The sequence below is a fragment of the Marmota marmota genome, unplaced genomic scaffold (assembly GCF_001458135.2).
Source record: "Marmota marmota marmota unplaced genomic scaffold, marMar, whole genome shotgun sequence".
Taxonomy (NCBI): domain Eukaryota; kingdom Metazoa; phylum Chordata; class Mammalia; order Rodentia; family Sciuridae; genus Marmota; species Marmota marmota.
In genome coordinates this window covers 5,655,761-5,665,077 of record NW_025999960.1, presented here as the reverse complement: position 1 = coordinate 5,665,077, position 9,317 = coordinate 5,655,761, and the positions used below count along the sequence as shown (strand labels likewise).

General features: G+C 35.3%; 1 pseudogene; it reads right to left on the bottom strand.

Moving 5' to 3' along the window:
* Positions 1–310: 310 nt before the first annotated feature.
* On the bottom strand, positions 311–1,751 carry LOC107148846 (annotated as a pseudogene).
* Positions 1,752–9,317: the final 7,566 nt, after the last annotated feature.

The window sequence follows — 9,317 nt, the reverse complement described above, 5'->3', positions numbered from 1 at the left end:
CTGTAAGCATTGTATAACTTTTTCTGTTTACTTTTTTTAAAAAATATTTTTTTAGTTGTAGGTGGACTCAATTCCTTTATTTTATTTTTATGTGGTGCTGAGGATTGAACCCAGATCCTCAGGTATGCCAGGCAGACGCTCAATCCCACCTAAGTGCCCAGCTGAGACCCAGCCCCAGCCCCTCCATTTACTTTTTTTAAAAAATATATTTTTAGGTGTCAATGGACTTTATTTATTTATATGTGGTGCTGATAATTGAACCTAGTGCCTCACATATGCTCTGAAACTCTGCTGATTATATAAATGGTGGCTATATAGAAAAGAGTTCTAGTGCCTTTTCTGCATTCTTCCAGTTGTGAAAAATTGTTTCTGTACCACTCAATTGTTTTCTTTATTCTTTCACTCCAAGGCACTTTAGGTTTTCATTCTAATTCATGAATTTTTTTCTGACTTCATTGGATATTTCATATCATTGGTTGGCCTATTGTTAAAATAATCAACCCAACTTTCCATTTTAGACTCTGAATTGGTCTCTTTGATGAGTTATATTGGTTCCTTGGCAAGATGAACAAACGACATTTCAAAATTGGTTTCAGTGTTGTAAATTTCACCTGGTTTTCCCTTTTTGAGGACAGTAAGAAATGCTTTATGCTACATCAGTAACATAAAGGAAATTTCTTGTTTGAAGCCCTAATCCATGATTGTAGCATTTCCGGTTGTGTTGCAGTGAAGATATAAATTTTAGAATGAACTTTTTTGGATGTTGATGTGGTGCATAAACATTACTGCTTCTTGTGATGACAACTAGAAATTTCTTCCCAGTAATACTGTATGAAACACTCAGCAGTTGTTTTCAGTGATGCCTAAGGATTCATAGGTTGTTTGGGTAATAATTCATCAAATTCTTTATCAAGACTGCCTCCACATACTTAATCTGTGCTAACATAAATAAACTTCTCCACTCTGGCTTCATGAGCAGCACTTAAAACTGGGTGTCATAAACACTAACATGTGTAAACTCAAAGGCCCGGACAAATGACAGATCTACATGGTGTGTTTGTGCAGCAAAATGTAACACCATATCTATTTTCTCGGTTTCAAAAAGCAGTTTCACAAAGTGAGAATCACAAATGTCACCCTGTTTAAATTTGTAGTTGTATTTTTTAGGAATAGTTTTAGGATTCAAAAAGTCTGCACAGTAATCGAGCTTGTCTAGATTTATAATGATATAGTTTGGATAATCTTCTATTGAAGAGACAATCATGTGTGATGCACTGCCTGGTACTCTCTACCAAGTGACCATCAGATTAGAAGAGATGATTAATGTGCTAATGGGCAAAAAATAAGAATCAAGGGCTGGGATTGTGGCTCAGTGGTAGAGCGCTTGCTGTGCAGGGTGCTGGGTTCTATCCTTAGCACCACATAAAAATAAAATAAAGGTATTGTGTCCAACTACAACTGAAACAAAATATTAAAAAAAAAGAATCAATCCCCACATTTCCTTTTCTTCAACTAGACACTGAATTCTTTGAGTGTAGGAGAGTTTCCTGTTCATTACTCTTGTATTTATCCATTCACTGAGCATGGAAGACCTTCATAAAATGGGCCAGGTATTCTTCCAGGTACTTAGTGAAGACTATTCTCAGCCCTCATGGAGTTTACATTATGAAACCAGCACCCCAGGTCACCAAGACCCACTTTGCAAAGCGGCTGGGAGCACCCAAGGGTTTTTCCCAGCCCTCCGCTGACATCTTCCTGCTTAGCAGTGTCCTCCATATTTCTTACTGGTTTCTCCTTCTTGCCTTTGTTCTTTATTGTTTTTATCTTCTGCTCTTTTTCTGCTTTTAGTTGACACTTTATATGATTCTGTTTGCTCTCCATTGTTATATGGCTTTTAGTGTTTGCCCTAGAATTAGTGATGTACATTTATAATTAAGGTCCACTTTCAAATAATACTATCTTGCTTCACTGATATTGTATCTTTTTAACGGTAAATTAATCCTACTTTTCCTTCCTATCCCTTGTATCATTACTGTCATTCATTTAACTTACACAGAAACATAATAAACATGCATAGTTAAATATATTGTTGCTATTAATATTTTGAACAAACGGTTGTTTGGTCACTTAAGAATAAAAATAATAAGAGGATTTTGTTTTGTTTTTTTACTAATCATCTATAATGCTTTGCCTTTCTTTATGTAGATCTGCATTTTTGACTTATGTTTTTTTTTTTTTTTTTCCTGAAGGCAAGATATACCAGGGGAAAGAAGGAGGGTAGGAATAGGGGAAACTAGGGAATGATATTGGCCTAATTATATCATTATGTTGTGTGCATATATGAATATGTAACAATGAATCCCACCGTTATACACAGCTATAATGTGCCATAAAAATATGGAAAAAAAGAAAAAAGAAAGGCAAGGCATGTCTCCTGGTAACAAATTCCCTCATTTTTACTGGCCTCAGAAAATACTTCCATTTTGAAGGCTAATGTTATAGTTTAGATATTAGGTATCATCCAAAAGCTTATGTGTAAAAAAATTCAAAAAGGTAAAGAGGAGAAATGATTGGGTAATGAGAACCTTAACCCAATCAGTGAATCAATCCCCTGATAAGATCTAAGTGATAACTGAAGGTTGGGAGGGTGCGGCTGGAGAGGTCATTAGAAGCATGCCTTGGGGGTATATATTTTGTGTCTGGTAAGTGGAGTCTCTGTTTCCTGACCATCATGTGAGTTACTTCCCTCTGCCACACTCTTCCACTATGACATTCTGCCTCACCTCAAGTGCCAAGGAGTCAAGCCAGCTGTCTGTGGGCTGAGACCTCTGAACCTGTGAGCCCCCAAATAAATTTTTCCTCCTCTAAAATTGTTCTTGTCAGGTCTTTAGTCACAGCAATGAAAAAGCTCACTAAAACAGATAATTTCACATAGGATAGAATTCTAGAGTGGTATGTTTTTTTTTTTTTATCAACACTTTAAAAATTTCACTCCACTCTTTTTGCAGGCATAGTTTCTAAGAAGTCAGAAAAAATTTTATTTGTCTCTTTATTAATGTGTTTTTCTTCCAACTTTAATTTTTTTTATTTATATTGTTTCTTCTGCTTTGTGCATATGTTGTGCCTGTATTAAGTGTTTCCCTCCCCCTCCCTCTCTCTTCCTCTCTCTTTCTCTCTCTCTTTCCCCCCACCCTAACCCTTGGTGCTCACTGAGTGTCTTAGACATGTGTTTTGTTGTCTTACATTAATTTTGAGAAATTATTATTATTACAAGTTGTGGTGAGCCGTTCTAATTAGACCATGGCCGCCATTAGAAGATGGCGCCGGCTTCCACTGTGGCCTGTGATAAACAACTCCTAATATGGAGAATTGGCACACAATCCCTTACCACCCTATGAGAAAGTTCCACGTGGCAGCTTTGCATTGGGGCTTGAGATGCTTTATTAAGGCTGGGAGGGCCATCCGGGGAGAAGAAGAAGAAATATCAAGGGCCTGAATAAACTGCTGAAAGAAGATTCCTGAGTTGCGTCTTCCTTGCGGGCAAGGGGTCGCGACAACAAGTACTTATTCTATTTCTTTCTCTTTCTTCCCCTCTAACATTCCCTTATTACATATGTATTGTACCTTTTGTAGCTACTCTGTGGTTCTTTTATTTTTTCATCTTTGCTTTTATTGCTGTTCAGTTTCGATATGTTCTCAAGCTCAGAGATTCTTTCCTCAACCATTTCCAGCCTACTATAAGCACATTAAAAGCAATCTTCATTTTTGCGACAGCATTTTTTATCTTACCCTTTAATTTTTTCCCTCCCCACCACCAAAGCCTAGGATTTCCATCTCTCTGCATACATTACTTGATCTTTTATTACATTAGTATCCTTAGTATATTAATCACTGCTGCTTAAAACTACTGATCTGAAAACTTCAACATTTCCTCCATATCTGGTTCTTGTGTATATCTATCTCCACACACTGTGTTTTTGCCTTTTAGTGTATTATTATTTTTTTCTTTATAGCTGGATTTGATCTACTGGATAAAAAAAACTGTGAACAGGGTTGTAACAATGCTATAGTAAGGTACAAGGGGATGGGATGCATCTATAGTTTCATGATTAGGTCTAAGTCTTGTAGTGAGCCTATCTATACCACTGGACTATAAACTTCCTTCTCAGTTGGTTAGGTTGGCTATACTGGATTGAAGTGGGGTGTTTCTCTTTTCCCATGAGGAAGACTAGCACTTGCTAGAGTTGATATTTTTCTTCCTCCAGGTAAGCTAAGCTCTGATAAATCTCCAGCAACTTAGGCTCCTGTTTAACAGTTTCTCCTGAAGGTCTTCAGACATAATGAGGAATGAAATTATGGCATTTGCTGGTAAATGGGGTAGAACCAGAGAACATCATGCTAAGTGAAATAAGTCAAACCCAGAAAGTCAAAGTTCACATGTTTTCTCTAATATGGGGGAGTTAGACCAAAATAGGAGAGAAAAAAGTAAAATCAGGCAGTGAATAGGGGGAGGAATTCCATGAAAATAGAAAGGTAATCAGTGGAATAGAGGAAGAGGATTGAGGGAGAAGGGAGGAGGGAGAGGAAAAGGGACAAACAGTGAAATGAATCTGACCAAATTTACCTATGTACATATAGGAATGTACTCCAATGACTCTCATCTTTATGTATAGCTGCAAGATACAAATTAAAATATATATATTAAAATAACATAAAATTATACACTAATTAAAATAATATATATTATTTATATGTATAATATATATATGAAAAATCAGTAGAGGAAAGGGAAGGAAGAGGGGAGAGAGAGGGTAAGTACTAGGGACTGAGTTAAACCAATTATATTCCAAGCACATATAATTATGTCAAAATGAACCCTAGTGTTATATATAACTAAAATGAACTAGTAAATATAAAAGAGCTGAATTCTTTTATTAGCAAACCCAGGTTCAGAAACTCATCCCATTGAGAAACCAGTGTTTGAGGGACAAGTGTTGGAGAGTAAGAAAGATTTTATTCAGTGGCCAAGGAATGGAAAACAGGAAGTTTGCTCACAGACTGATTTTTCAACACCAGAAGGGCTAAAGCATTATAGGTATAGAATAGGAATAAAGAGGGATAAGGATGGGCTAATAAAGGGAACAAATATTTATGTCTCTTCTGGAAATAGGCAGAGATGTTCCAGTAATTTGAGTGCCACTTCTTTCCATTCTTTCCATAGTTTGTTATTTCTGGTCAAGGTGGCTGGTAGGTGGTAAGTCTTGAAGGTAGTGAAAGACATTAAGCAAGTTTTGGTCAAGTTAACCCCATATTACAATTTCGGGCAAAACATTTCTTAGTGATTAGCATATCTACATGCAATACTGAGTAGAATCTGACCCAAAGGTTGAGTCAACAAAGGAGACTGATACAATATGAAGACAGAGATGTCAATTGTTTTCATCCCATTCTAGTCAGACAGCTATTAGACCCAAGTGAAGAGTCAGTGTTTAAAGCAGTCTTCAGGTCAACAAAGAGTAACTGAGGCAACCGTTATCATCATAACCCATGTGCCAGAAATGTTATCTACAGCAATATTAGTGAAAGACTAATAATGTATTGTCCAATTTGTGACCTCCAAAGTTAGTGATTTTTTAAGTCAATTCACAGTGAATGGAGCTAGAGTTTAAGTTTTTACTTAACAATACTCTGGCATATTTCAAACTACTTCCTTTCTTTCTCCTGAGGGCATGAGGAGATTTTTCTCCAGTATTTGCTGTGAGAACCTGTTCATGCTCCCAGAGATAAAACTGACAAAAGTGTGGGGTCTCCTGTCATTTCTAACTCTCAGATTTTCTGCACTGAGCCACCAGTAATTCATCAAATAAAAAGCAGAGTTTTTTTCCCCTGCCCCGTGGAGTACCTTGTTGATGAGTCTCTGCTCCTGTTAAGTTGTGATTTTTCTGAATATTTTTGTCTGTCTCTCTGGTTTGGGGACAGTGGTTTTCCCTGTCACCTCACATGTCTAATGGACCTAAGAAGTTGTTGATATTTCAGCTTTTTACATTTTTGTTTTTTAGACAAAATGGTTTCAGTTCCATGTTCTTTATGTGTAAAACTGGAAACTAGAAGTTCTATTATTATTCTTTGTATTGCCCAGTAATACCCCATAGTATTGGCATACTACATTTATTCATTTACTCCTTTCAACAGCTGAGGTACATTGGGTTGTTTTCACCTTTTGGCTGTTATGAATAATGCAGATATAAATATTCACATATATAAATTTTTGTGTGAACATATGTTTTCATTTCTCTTGAGTAGACCTAGAAGTAGAATTTCTGATTTCTGTGGCAGTTCTGTTTAACCTTAGGAGGAACTGCCTAAATGTTTTTCAAAATGGCTGTGCTATTTAGAGTCCCACTAGTAGTATCTACGGGTTTCTACCCTACTATTTCTTCCTTAACTCAAAAGAGAGAGAGGAGAGAGAGAGATAAATTTTTTTAATATTTATTTTTTAGTTTTCAGCAGACACAACATCTTTGTTTTTTTCTTTTTGTTGTTTTTTTTTTTTTTGTTTTGTTTTTTTGTATGTGGTGCTGAGGATCCAACTAGGGCCGCACGCATGGCAGGCGAGTGCGTTACCACTTGAGCCACATCCCCAGCCCCTCTTCCTTAACTCTTATTGTCTGTCTTTTTGATTGAAGTCATCACAGCAGGTCTGAAGTGATATCTCATTGTGTTTTTGATTCGCATTTCTCTGGTGACTAATAATTGTATACATCTTAATTTTGGGGGGTGGGGAGGAGCGATTGAACCAAGGACCTTGTGCATAGTAGACAAACTCTCTACCACTGATCCATACGCCAGAACTGTAGAGTGTCATTTCATGCATTCATCGGACATTGGCACATTCTTAAAAGCAATTTCTATTTCGATCCTTTGCTCTTTTTAAAATATTGAATACTTGTCTTTTATTATTGAGTCATAAAAATTCTTTATAAATTCTAGATACAAGTTCCTTGTTAGGGATATGATTTTCAAACATTTGTTCTCTATTCTGTAGATTTGTCTTTTTACTTTTTTGATGATGTTCTTTTATCACAAAAACTTTAATTTTGATGATGTCTGCTTTGTCTACTTTTTCCCCCCTTTTATTCTTGGTGTCATACCTAAGAAACCATTGCCTAGTCCTAATCCAAGTTCATGGATATTTACGCCTATTGTTTCAAAGAGCTTAATAATTCTAGCTACTACTTTTAAGTCTTTGTTCCATTTTGAATTAATTTTTGTACAATGAAAAATATAACTACAACTTACTTGATTCACATGTGCCTTTCCAGTTGTCCCAGCACAACTTTTTGAATCAACTTCTTTCCTTTTTGAACTGTGTTGGCACCTCCGTCAAATCATTCAAACATAAACGTGATGGTATATTTCTGGTCTTTAATTCTAAAGATCACAGTGTCTTAATTTCTGCAGTTTTATAGTAAGTTTTGAAATTAAAGCAGTGTTAATTCTTCTAATTTGTTCTTCTTTTTAAAGATTGTTTTGACCAAGATCCTTATATTTCCAAGTCCCTTGAATTTTAATATGAATTTAAGCATCCGCTAACCAATTTACATAAAGAAGACTGCTGGGATTTTTTATAGAGATTATGTTTACTCATAGTTTTATTTTCATTTTCTCACACAGCGATTTAATATATTTCTTATATAATTCTTAATACACTTTGTTTTGAAGTATAGTTTTGAAGTACAGAGTTTTTTTCCCTTACTCTTGTAAGGTCTATGACAATAGAAGCTGTTTCTTATTCTGTAAAAAGCTTTCAATTCTTGCAAATTCACAAAAAAAACTTTGCAAAAAGTGAATACTTAGAAGTATTTAACTTGTAGAAATCTTTAAAATTAGGACACATTGAAATCTAGTTAATACAATATTTTTGGTCTTCTTTAAAAATGTTTTTGTGCAAATTGATTGTTAATTTAATCAATTACTGTCAAATAAGTGTATGGCCTGGTTGGTTTTGCAATAGTATGAGATGGACATTGGAAACACTTCTTACTCTCTTTCCCTAAGCTTGTGACTTTTACATTGTGCACACAGTTTGTTCAAAACTGCTGTTTTATTTTGATTATTTAACTTCTTTTTCTTTGTAACCAAATTGGATTTTAAAAATAGAAGAAAGGAAGGAAGGAAGGAAGGAAGGAAGGAAGGAAGGAAAGAAGACAACATATGCTTTAGATTTTACTAGGAATAAAGAGACATTTCAATAAATGAATATAAGCATATTTTAAATGGTTTAAAAATAGAAAAAGGCAGGTGGTTGGGTATTGGTCATGATTCATGAACTATTCATAAACAGCAGGAAGATAATAGTTACTTTGTACAAACCATCCTTTTGGCTAAGGAAGAAGAAAGTGCTGCTATGTGTAGTAATTCTCTGGCCAAAAATAAATGGGTATCACTTTTAGTTTTTAATTGCCACATCTGCTTTTCCAGTTAGTCATGGCATGAACACAATGGGACATGACTTAATGACCAGCAGACATAATATGAATTATTTTCAGCTCACAAAAATGTTGCCAAGAGACTCTCATACATAAGTAAAGGTCCAAAGAGTTTTTCAAACTGTAACCAATGCTGGTTCAACCATACCACGGTTAACACTGAATTACTTGACACATCTCTAATTAAAGCTACCACAGTGGCATTTCTAGTCAAAAGCAACCACACTGTGATTGGTGTGAACACATTCGTGCCAAGTTTCTGATTATTGCATGGCAGTACAGACCCAGCTGGCATACCTAGCATCCTTTATAGATGGTTTTCTGACACTAAAAATGCCCCACGTTTCATTTAAAATTGAAACATGCCTGACTAACACTGTGGCAATGAATGCCATTTCTTATTTTTTTACTTGTGTATTCTGAAGCACATACTGAAAATTAAATGGTTATTTCTTAGTCAGACAACTTTTTTTTTGATGTGTGTAATTGCACACTCTTCAAATCCACTTACCAACAGATTACAGTCTATTTTTAATATGGATATATCCCCAGTTATTTGCAAGTAAAATGTTATTTATATCAGATGTATATGCCCATGGTTGTAGTTAAATATACAAATAAACAAACTCAGATTGCAACCAATGTATATTAAGTTAGTCACTGCACACTTCCTGGCTTCTTGATTGGGATACACATTGTTTTTATTTCAGTGTTCAGTATTTATTGACATTCATTAGGCTAATCTAAACTCACTAATTTTTTCAATATTCTTTCTAACCAGCACCAGCTTTGAATATTCTGCAGTTCTCTCTCTTTTCAGATTATTAC